Source organism: Aethalodelphis obliquidens, unplaced genomic scaffold (genome assembly GCF_003676395.1).
Source record: "Aethalodelphis obliquidens isolate GAN/ISIS:26980383/991018 unplaced genomic scaffold, ASM367639v1 scaffold30, whole genome shotgun sequence".
Lineage (NCBI taxonomy): Eukaryota > Metazoa > Chordata > Mammalia > Artiodactyla > Delphinidae > Aethalodelphis > Aethalodelphis obliquidens.
Window position 1 is genome coordinate 19,385,067 of NW_020837974.1, and position 12,422 is coordinate 19,397,488.

Genomic DNA, 12,422 nt, shown 5'->3' on the forward strand with positions numbered 1-12,422 from the left:
TTCCTTCGAGATTTTTCACCGGAAACTTCATGCAGTTTTCACCTTCTCTGCTGGCTTACCGATCCTCACGTCAGATGTGACTCTGCAGAATTTTACGCAGTCTTCACCCTTGACAACTGCTTGACTTATGAACCGAGGTGGGTAGCTGCTGAATTAGGTATCTCTAAGGTCTCATCTAGCATCCAAGTTCTGGGAACAGCTTGGCTTAAGTCTACCATCCCCTACCTGGTTTCACCTGATCTAGTGTACGTTTCCACACTCCTGCCTAAGAGGAGGGCTCCACGCTGCTGTTTTAATAATTTTTCTTAGCAACATTTGTATCCATCTTTCAGTTTTATCCCCTTGTAAGAAAGGGATATCACTGCTGTCTCATTGTAAGAAAAGATCCCTCTTGCCCATGCTAATCCTTCCCCTTGTACTTTGATTCAGTAACCACCCCTGCCCCCGCCCATGCCAGCATCATTCTTTCTGTCACCGACATCTTCAACGTCTCTTCCCTAATAGAGTGTAAGCTGCAGGAGGGCAGAGGCTGTGTCTAGTTTATTCACTGCTCTTTACCACTATCAAGAACTGATACAACAGGTACTTAGTAAGTAGTTGTGGACCACATGAATGACTGACGGATTGAATGAAGAAGTAGATGAATGAAACTACTCTTGTCTGCTGAATTCCCACTTTAGCATGTAAACATGCTCTAGTTTTTCTCATTTTTCATGATAAACACTCACACAAACACTAAAAAAAAAAAAAACTATCAACCCCAAATAATTCTCTCCTAACTTTTAGAGTTAAAGGACTTGAAATATGTGTCAGCGTTCACTGTTTCCAGTTCCTCACATCCCATTTCCCCTCAGACCTCTGCAGTCTGGTATCTGTTGCAGCCACATGAGTGAAACTGCTTCCACCAACACCTTCAAGAACCGACATGTTGCCAAATCCAATGGACAAATTTTTGTCCTCATTTTACTTGATCTCCTGACTCTAAATCATAAAAGTGTTTGAATGTCTGCTGAATGAATTTATTATTCTCATATAAGCAGAGGGGAGACAGAAATGATTTTTTTAAAATATATGTCTGATCCGGGGCATGTATCCAGAGAAAACCACAATTCGAAAAGATATATGCACCCCAGTGTTCATAGCAGCACTATTTACAATAGCCAAGACATGGAAACAACCTAAACATCCATCAACAGATGAATGAATAAAGAAGATGTGGTACATATATACAAGGGAATATTACTCAGCCATAAAAAACAATGAAATAATGCCATTTGCAGCAACATGGATGGACCCAGAGATTATCACACTAAGTGAAGTAAGTCAGACAAAGACAAACATCATATGATATCACTTATGTGTGGAATCTAAAATATGATACAAATGACCTTATTCACAAAACAGAAATAGACCCACAGACATAAAACACAAACTTAGGGTTACCAAGGGGAAAGGTGCGAGGAGGGATAAATTAGGAGTTTGGGATTACCATATACACACTACTAGATATAAAATAGATAACCAACAAGGACCTACTGTATAGCACAGGGAACTATACTTAATATTTTGTAATAACCTATAAGGGAAAAGAATCTGAAAAAAATACATATATATGTATGTATAACTGAATCACTTTGCTGTACACCTGAAACTAACACGACACTGTAAATCAACTATACTCCAATAAATAAATAAATAAAACCTAAAAAATAAATAAAAATAATAATAAAATGCAAAAATGACAATAAAAATAGCTATTGCTTCAGTTTTCTCCAGGGTGATTAGTTTAAGGGAAGCCAGGTACAAAACCAGTTAGAGATTACAGAGATGCATTTGTTTACTGACTCACTTATTCATTCAAACACACGCATGTAATGAATCCCTTTAATGTGCCAGGTATTGGGGAAAAAAGACAAGGCAGCAGATTTCAGGGAGGGTCCCTCTGGTGGTTGTGCCATCTACCAACCAGATAGCTGATTTTGAATTAAAAAAAAATAATAATGCAACTATTAACATGTAACATTTATATTGAAAATACACACAGTTTCAAATGCTCAGTCTAATGAATTTTCAGAGACTGAACACACAAGTGTTAAGAGCACCTGGATTAAGAAACAGAACATTACCAGAATTCCCACTGGGTCTCCTTCTAGACACTCCTTCACCTCCATGATAACTGCTGGCTTGACTTGGACATTATAGATCATGGTTCCTGTTTTTGTGCTCTGCATAAGCACAATCGTACAGAATGCACTCTCATTGCCTCACTTGTCTCGCTCAACATGGTATTTTGGGGATTCATGGATATTGTGGTAAGTAGCTGTAGACATTCATTCTCATTGCTGTCTGAATTCTCTTTCAGCAAGACCCTCAACCTCCCCGCATAATTATGGTTCCCTCTCTCCCAATAACATTTCCTGTCCCCCTTCCCTGCTTTCTCTCCATACTTCTTATCACCGTCTAACATACTGTACATTTTATTTATTTTATCTTTTGCTGCCTGCCTAGAATGTAAGTTCCGTGGAGTCGGATAAATACCACAAATACCCTGTGAACAAATGAACCTCAGCTACTTCCGCATGGCTCCCAGCACACCCAGAGTCGGGGGTTGGGGGTGGAAAGTCATGTTGCCCAGAAAGAACAGATGGGTCAGGACTGCAACAAAGTGTCATTTAGCAGGAGACGCCAACCTGATGTGGAGCCAGGTGTGGCTCTCCTACTGTGACATCTGTACCATGACCACGAATACCGATGCGAAAATCCTACATAAAATCCTTGCAAATGATTTTTAAAAGTTTATTAAAACCGAAAAAGAAAAAGGTCCAGAAATATCTATTAGTAGGGAATATCCCTTGGGATATCAGAAAATTGGATGTGAACTTTCTGTCTTTATATGCTTTTCATCTTTTGAATTATTAATAATAAGGTCTATTGCTTTAGTAATAAAATTTAAAGAATAACACACCACGGTTAAGTAGAAGTTACCCTAGTATTGTAAAAACCATTGAATGTTTACAAACTGATATTAAAGATATCACAAAGGCCGACAACGTTTTATAAAAATCACAAATTTTTATAATAGAAGAATGCCTGGCTTAGAGTAAGCACTCAAATATTTCTTGAATGAATGAATGTAAAATATATTAACATGTTCAATCATCCCTATAAGTCAAACAAGAAAAAAATAATTGAACTAATAAATGCTGAAAGAGCATTAAAAAAGAATTTAGCATAAAAGAAGAAAGTATATATATGTATAAAGGAATCACTTTGCTGTACAGCAAAAATTAATACAACATTGTAAATCAACCACACTTCAATAAAAATAAATGAATAATAAATAAAATCAAAAAGAGTTCAGCATCCATTCTTGATGAAAACCCTTGGCACGTGTTAAGGAAGAGGTTTCCATCATATGCCTCTCTGCAAACCACTGCAATCTGGCTTCTGCTGGCACCACGCCAGGGAAACTGCATTCCCCAAGGCTCTCAGTGCCCTACATATTGCCAAATCCAATGCACTTGGCTGGGGACCAATAAATATGTAATGAATTAAGGAATGGATGATCAAAGAATCTCAGATCAACAGTCAACATCATACTGAACAATAAAACACTGGAGTTGTCTCTTTAAAGTCAGAAGCTAAACCAGGATATGAGCTACCACTGTCATTTGATGTTTTTCTGGAAGCTCAAGCAAAACCAAACAAAGCAGCATGGAGACAAAACAAGGTATAGCTCTTGGCAAGGAGACAAAAATGATCTTTCCTTGCATGAAACCTAGCAGAATCATCCAAAAACTATCAGCAATAAGAAGAGAGTTCTGGAAATTTACAAAATAAACACTCAAAGAGCAATAGTTTTCCCCCAAAATCAGCAAATGGAATGTTCATGGAATGATGAGTTATGAGACAGCTGAGAAAGTACAATATAAAGAAGGCACAGGGAATTCCCTGGCAGTCCAGTGGTTAAGACTTGGCACTTTCACTGTGGTGGCCCAGGTTCAATCCCTGGTTGGGGAACTAAGATCCTGCACGCTGTGTGGCACGGCCAGAAAAAAGAAGGCACAGAATCCCATGAATAAAAAGTAAAACAGTCTAGGTGAAAGATACAGAATCCTAGCTTTACAAATTAAAAAAAAAAAGTTGTAAGAAGAATAAGATTTTTTTTAAAAAAATTGACTAGGGGCTTCCCTGGTGGTGCAGTGCTTAAGAATCTGCCTGCCAACGCAGGGGACACGGGTTCAAGCCCTGGTCCGGGAAGATCCCACGTGCTGCAGAGAAACTAAGCCTGTGCGCCACAACTACTGAGCCCGTGTGCTACAAACTACTGAAGGCTGTGTGCCTAGAGCCTGTGCTCTGCAACAAGAGAAGCCACTGCAACGAGAAGCCCGCGCACCGCAGTTAAGAGTAGCCCCAGCTCGCCGCAACTAGAGAAAGCCTGTGTGCAGCAATGAAGACCCAATGCAGCCAAAAATAAATAAAATAAATAAATAAATAATTGGCTAAATGTGAAGAATAAATGATGCTTATGTTATGAATTTAACATTTAATTCTAGGTGAAACAGACAGGCTAGATATCGATCATAAACAGATCACACACAGCTTAACTATGAGAGAGGGTCAAGGTTGTTAAAATGGAGCTGATATTGCCCCAACCTGGAAAGCATATCCCACTTCTCCCGTTACTGCTTGTAATCACTGCCTGAAGTTCCCATACTTGTAACCTCAGTTTCCCTGAGATGATAATCTGCTCTCCTAGAGAAGTGACTTGACAAACGTGGGGAAGTCTAAAACCAAGAACCGGGACGATGAACCTATTTAGGCCCAACTTGAACCTCTTGGTTCAGCATAAAGTTTTCACGGCGCTTGTGATAATTTGTGGGTTTTGCATATTATTTAAGGTGCGTGAAATACTTAGAAGAATTTTATTATCTAATGTACATTTATTTTGAAATGTTATTACTTGAATTTTCACACTATTCTAAGTACTGGGCATCTCGTCCCTGCCTTAAGTGAGCTTAAGTTCTACTCAGAGATGGACACAGAGAACAAACAAACTAGTATTATTTCAAAAGTGACTGATGCATCTATGGTCAATTAATCTATGACAAAGGAGGCAAGAATACACAATGGAGGAAAAACCATCTCTTCAACAAGTGGTGCTGGGAAAACTGGACAGCCACGTGTAAAACAATGAGATTATAAAATTCCTTCACAGAAAAATAAACGCAAAATGGTGTAGAGACCTAAATGTAAGACCTGAAACCATAAAACTCTTACAAGAGAACATAGGCAGAACACTCTTTGACGTAAATCATAGCAATATTTTTTTGGATCTGTCTCCTAGGGCAAAAGAAATAAAAGCAAACATTTTAAAAATGGCACCTAATTAAACTTAAAATCTTTTGCACAGCAAAGAAAACCATCAACAAAGTGAAAATAAAAAAGATGATATCAACCAACAAGTGGTTGATATCCAAAATATATAAACAGCTCATACAACTCAACATTAAAAAAAACCAAACAACGAATCAAGAAATGGGCAGAAGGCCTGAATAGATATTTTTCCAAGGAAGACATACAGATGGCCAACAAGCACATGGAAAGATGCTCAGCATCACTAATCATTAGAGAAATGCCAATCAAAACTGCAATGAGATATCACCTCACACCGGTCAGAATGGCTGTCACAAAAAAAGTCTACAAATAATACATGTTGGAGAGGGTACAGAGAAAAGGGAGCCCTGGTGCCCTGCTGGTGGCAACGTAAATTGACACAGCCACTAAAGAAAACAGTATGGAGGGGCCTCTAACAACAAAACTTGGAGCTACCATGTGATCCAGCAATTTCACTCCAGGGTATAGATCCAGAAAAAACAAAAACACTAATTCAAAAAGATACATGCGCTCCAATGTAATAGCAGCACTATTTACAAGAACAGCCAAGACAGGGAAGCAATCCAAGTGCCCACAACGGATGAATGAATAAAGAAGATGTCATACACACACACACACACACACACACACACACACACACACACACACACACACAGGAATATTGCTCAGCCATAAAAAAGAATGCAATTCTGCCATTTGCAGCAACATGGATGGACCTAGAGAATATTATGCTTAGTGAAATAAGTCAGAGAAAGACAAATGCTGTCTGATGCCACATATATGTGAAATCTATAAAATAATACAAATGAATGTATAGGCAAAACAGAAACAGACTCACAAATATAGAAAATGAGTTAGTGGTTACCAAAGGGAAGAGGGAAGTGGGGGAGGGACAAATTAGGGTTATGGGATTAACAGATACTAACTACTACATATAAAATAGATAAGCAACAAGGTTATTTTGGATAACAAGGAATTATAGCCATTATCTTGTAATAGCTTTTAATGGAGTATAATCTACAAAAATACTGAATCGCTATGCCATATACCTGAAACTAGTATAATATTGTAAATCAACTACACTTCAATTTTTAAAAAGTCATTGATACTGTGAAGAAAATGAACCTGGTTAAGGTGATAGACATGAAAGAGAGTGTACTCTGGATCGAAGGCTTCTCTGGGGAGGTATTTGAACTGAGATCTAAAATGTATGAAGGAGCAAACCATGCAGAAGCAAAGCATCCACGCACAGCAAAGAGAGAGTATAAAGTTTCAGAGGCAGAGACGAGCTTGGTGTGCTCCAGACTGTGCAAGGCAGCACTACGGCTGCAACAGAGTGAGCAATGGGGAGAGGAGGTTGAAAGCAAAGCAGATGCCAGGTCACGTAGGGCCTTGTAGACCACGTGGAAGAGTCTGGATTTTATTTTTAATGTGAAGGGAAGTCTTTGGGATGTCTTGAACAAGGGTGTCATGTGGTCTGATTTATGGTTTTTAAAAGCCCATGGGGGCTGCTGTAAGAATTAGTAGTCTGTTGGGAATTGCCTGGCGGTCCACCAGTTAGGACTCGGCGCCTTCACTGCCAGGGGCCCGGGTTGGATCCCTGGTCGGGAAACTAAGATCCCGCAAGCTTTGAGGCGCAGCCAAAAAGAAAAAAGAATTCGTAGTCTGTAGTAAGGAGGGGTATGAGTGGGAGCAGGCCAGCCAGTTGCAAGGCCCCTTAAAGAGTCCAGGTGGAAGATGATATTGGCTTGGAAGAGGACGGTAGCAGTGTAATTGGAGAGAAGTGACTAGTCTGAAGACAGGTTATGAAGACAGAACCAAAGAACTTACCTATGCCTTGACTGGGTGTGGGATGTGAGGCAGTGAGAAATCAGGAAAAACATGTAGCATTTTGGACTAAACGTCTGGGGGGATGATGGAAACATACTGGGGTGGGGGGGACAGGTTTGTTAAAGGGAAGTCGAGAATTCTAGTTTGGACATGTGAAGTTTGCAGTGCCTATTAGATACCCAAGTGGTGGTGATAAGCAGGGAAACTAGGAGTGCGTTATCAGCCGTAGGTCAGCGGTCCCCAACCTTTTTGGCACCAGGGACCGGTTTCGTTGAAGACAGTTTTTCCGCGGATGTGGGTTGAAGGGTGTGGTTCAGGAGGTAATGAGAGCCATGGGGAGTGGCACATGAAGCTTTGCTCACTGGCCCATGGCTCACCTCCTGCCGTGTGGCCCAGTTCCTACCAGGACGTGGACCACTGCCGGTCCGAGGCCCAGGGGTTGGGGACCCCAGCCGCAGGTGGTATTTACGGACACGAGACCTCAGATAACAGAGGAAAGGATTTAAGTGGAGTGATGTTGAGGTCTGAGGCCTGAACCCTGGGGCATATTTAGGGCAGGTGGGAAGAGGCGGAGGAAAAAACAAACGGGCCAAACCAAGAGGGAACAGGAGGCAGGCCAAGATTTTGGTGCTGTGGAACACAGGAGAAGAAAGTGATTCATTGTGTCAAATGCTGCTGAGAGGTTGAGGAAGATGACGACAGAGATGTGGGCATTGGATTGGCAAACTGCAGGTCATCGGCGACCTTCACTAGAGAGGATTCATGGGACTTGTAAAAATCTGATTGGAGAGGGCAATCATGGGGCCAAAAGTACAAGTGGAGGTCTACACATCACACGTCTAAATATTTAAATTTTATCAGTCAAGCAAACTGCTAAATAAAATATTATTGTATTTATTACATATTGGAAGGCGAGATTCAAATTTAGAATTCTCCAACTCCTTGAGTTCCTTACCAGAAGGAACTGGCATAGAGAGAACTGGTACCCTGACCTGCTCCCCCAGCTTTTTCTTCTCTCCCTCCAGATTGAATATCCAAGTTCCACCTACACATGCTTCCCCAACCCTCCACCCTAGTCAACAGCCATCTCTGAGGCGTAGAGATATATACACCACATCCCTTGGATCTGGGGAACAGCCCCTAATAGGCCCTGGGAGCTGGTTTGGGACCATTTAGACAGGGTCCTAGGCATCCTGAGTGAGGTCTGGGGAGGCGGCAAATCCAAAGGTTTGTGTTCCCCTCATGGGGAGGGGCATAGCCTGAGGGGGGCCTGAGTGGGGTCCTCTAAAGCATGGGGCTTAGGGGCAGTACTGGAGTGGGTTAAAGAGAGAATGGGGAATATGAGGTGAAGTGGTGAGAAAGCAGTGTAGACAGCTCTTTGGAGGGACTTTTCCTATAATGGGGAAGTAGCTGGAAGGAAAGGAAAAGCCAAAGAAAACTTAGTCTTTTCGCTTTTTAAAGACAGCACTTTTGCATGGTGATGGAAAGGATGAGTGGAGGAAAGGATGGGGATAATGTTGGGCCCACAGTCCTTCAGCAGGTGAGAGGGACAGGATCTAAGCCTCAGGGGGAGAGATTGGTACAGACAGTTCTTCCACTATTAGATGAGGGAGAGCAGATTCAAAGGGCATGGATGTAGGTAGCCTGGTAAATCTGGCAGTGGGAGGAAGAAAAATCATTCTTTTCTAATTGCTTCTAATGTTTACAATTACTTAGCAAATGAGATCATCCACTGAGAGTAGGGAGAGACAAGTTGTGAAAAGTTATCTGAGACACTTAATGGTTAAGATAGTAAATTTTATATTATTATGTATTTTACCATAATTAAAAATGATAATAATCTTAGGGAGTTCGCTGGTGGCTTAGTGGTTAGGATTCTGGGCTTTCACTGCCATATCCCAGTTAAATCCCTGGTCGGGAACTGAGATCCTGCAAGCCGTGTGACACAGCCAAAAGAAAAAAAAAATTTCAAAAGATGAAAAAAGGCTAATAAATAACCATCCTCCCCTTTTTCAAAAAAAAAAAAAGCTACCTGGGAAAACAGGAGAGTAAATATATTAGGGAAATGTAATATTAGAGGCAGTACTAGGAGCTTACTGGAGACTTATGGACATAAATTTAAAGCAAAACCAATAAGCTTAATCATGCATGTTTTTCCTCTGCTACCTTCAGTTACCAGGGTACAAACAGGTGAAGGAGGCAGAAAGTTGGGTTAAGAGAATTTGATTGATGTAAGAAGATTTGTGACTTTAATTAAAAAATAGTTAAGAGAATTTGATTGACTTAGACTAAAACTGAATGCTTAAAAACTTCTGGATTAGTAAACAATTTCAGATTTATTAGGTTTGTAAATAGTGTTTCAGTGCTTAGCAATTTTGTTTGCTTCATTTATAAGTCTGCCTTGCAAGACGTTTGAAGCACTGAAGAGAATCAAATCTGTAATTGTGGTTAAAAATGCCAAAGCTGGAAAAAAAAAAAAAAAAAAAAAGGCAAAGCTGGGCTTCCCTGGTGGCGCAGTGGTTGAGAGTCCGCCTGCCGATGCAGGGGACACGGGTTCGTGCCCCGGTCCGGGAAGATCCCACATGCCGTGGAGCGGCTGGGCCCGTGAGCCATGGCCGCTGAGCCTGCGTGTCTGGAGCCTGTGCTCCGCAACGGGAGAGGCCACAACAGTAAGAGGCCCGCGTACCGCAAAAAAAAAAAAAAAAAAAGGCCAAAGCTAAGGGAATGTTATTAATCAAGTTTGTAAGCGATGTTAAATACTTAGGAGAATTTACTATGTCAAATTTACAAGCTAAGTTAGTACTGATATAAGAACAAATGAAAATGAGTCTAACTTTAGATAAGACTTATAAATACAACAATATCATCTGTGAGTTATATGTTAAAGGCTTAGGGAAAATTGGGTTTTTACATTTAAAAATTTAGCAAATTGAGCATTAATTAAAATACAAGTAATTTTAAGTATACTCTTGTACTCACTAAGGCCCAAATTTAGATGCTAAAAATATGGCTGTTCCCTATGAGATGCCATCTTATGCCAGTCTCACCATTTTATTTTCCTTCCATGTTCCAAAATTCCACTAAAATGACAGAAAAATATGCATTATTTACATATACAAAATCATTTATATTTAATATATATTATTTATATATAAAATATCTATATGGTCTGGCAAATTTTGCATTTAGATCTATAACTGGCAAAACTAAGAAAGAGTCCTATTAGTAAATCAGAAATGATGAAGAATTCCTGTAAGATAGAATATATAAGGGTTCCAATCAACGGCAAAACTAGGGTAGAGAAACTTGACACTAAACACTCCTGAGGGAAGGTAGCTCTTCCCAAGGAATCCAGGGGGAAATCCAAGATTAGAGTAAACAAGTAGAAGAGAGAGAGAGAGGTCCGCCTGGACAGTTGTTAAAGTAATTAAATACAGGGCTGCATTTGGCCTGGCTGGATCAGATATCGCCCTCTAGCTGGCAGCTCAAGGCAGATAAAGTTCCCAGGATAAAGACCCCAGGACTACTTTTTGAATAGGGGAATAAATACCTTTCTTGGAGAAGGCTCTGAACTTGAAGGCTGGCCTGGATGGGGAAGCAGAGCCTTTTTAACGGGGCCTCCAAAACAATAGGGACTGAGGTTGGGGAGGAAGAGAAAAGGTTGTCCCCAGTGCCTGGTCCTGTCATTGCTATATGGGTAGCTCTCCAAGGTAGGATGCTTCAGAATAACTGCAGGGGCAGCCGAAGGAGGCAAGCAGTGCCCCGGAGAATACTCAGCTACCTACCAAGAAGGATAGAATATCTCGACCCCTAGAATATAAACTACCTGGTCTGGCAGTACATTTACCCCATCCCTTAAAATCCCAGGAATTGGCTCCGGAAATAAGAACAGGGATCCTCATTTGGACTAACAATGCTCCAGCTTCCAACACTGCAAGTTCTAGAGAAAGGAGTGGTGGATACAAGAAACATAGTGTTTATAAACACTAGTAAAACTTATGACTATATCTAAATAAATGTGGATATGTTTATTGTGAGAAAAATTAAAAACTGGAACTAGAATTTCATAAAATTTCAACATTGGAGGGGGCAGGAAAGGGTCTGAAAGTAGGTCATGGCTTGAATTATTCCAAGGGGGCTGTAGAGGCAATGTCAATCTAGATACTGATGGGAAGATACCTGACAGGAGATTTAAGATGAATTGGAATGGGTCATGCAGGAGGCTTCTGGGGTGCGGGAAATATTTCATTTCTCAACGTAAAAATGTTGTTTTGTTTGCTTTATGTTTTTTTTCCCTGAGTGTCTTATATTTCTGTACATAAGGTATTTTATAATAAAACATTTAAAAAATCAAGAGTGACTGCTAGATTTGGGATTTTCAAACCTGGCTGCATATACAACATGGGGAAGGTTTAAAAATACTGATGGCCAGAGCACACCCCAGACCAAATGAATTAGAATCTCTGGGATGGGGACATATGTATCTGAGAACCACTGTACTAAAAGAATAAAAATAAACAAATTCAATGGGAGGAAACAGTAATCACGATCAATGTTAATGGGTTAAATTCTCAAAGTAAAAGAACTCAACAAGATCACCGAGATCCAAGTTTCCTTCATTTCTCAGGTTTCCTATCTTAGTATTGGCTCTGTTCTCAAATTCCTTGTGGCTACAGGACTGCTGTAGAAATGTTATCCCTATGTGCTTTTAGGTTTATATTAAGAGGGAAAGAACTCTTGAGTGTATGCCAGATATCTCAGCAAAACCTTCATGGCATCTCTTTTCTTCTACTGTGATCATGTGCTTAACCCTGAGCTAATCACTGTGACCAGGAGACTTTGGTTGGCCAGGCCTACATCACAGGCATGCCCACCCCCTGCCCCAAACTCGGGGTACAGTCAATACTGCCAGAACTACATGGGATGAAAGTGTGGGGGAGAGCTGGAGCCTCAGGCAAAACCCAGAAGCTGTTAGCAGAAGTAGAGTGAATGGAAGCTGGGCAACCAAAGAGAAAAAAAAATTCCATAATGGAAATATAGATTCAAGGCATTAGAAAACAATAAAAACTAAACCAAAGTGGGTAGGTTCAAAGTGGAGGTTAAGGAGATGGAAACTGGTTAAAAAAAATATCCTGCCCTACAGAAACAGTTGTCTATGGGCTTGACTGAGGCCAGAGAAGAAGCTATTAAGGACA

At 40.5% G+C, this 12,422-nt stretch overlaps 1 protein-coding gene across 3 annotated transcripts in view; it reads right to left on the bottom strand.

Moving 5' to 3' along the window:
* The window catches only part of TNRC6A (trinucleotide repeat containing adaptor 6A), a 208,240-nt gene that overhangs the window by 169,198 nt on the left and 26,620 nt on the right, over positions 1 to 12,422 (bottom strand). The window lies entirely within an intron of this gene.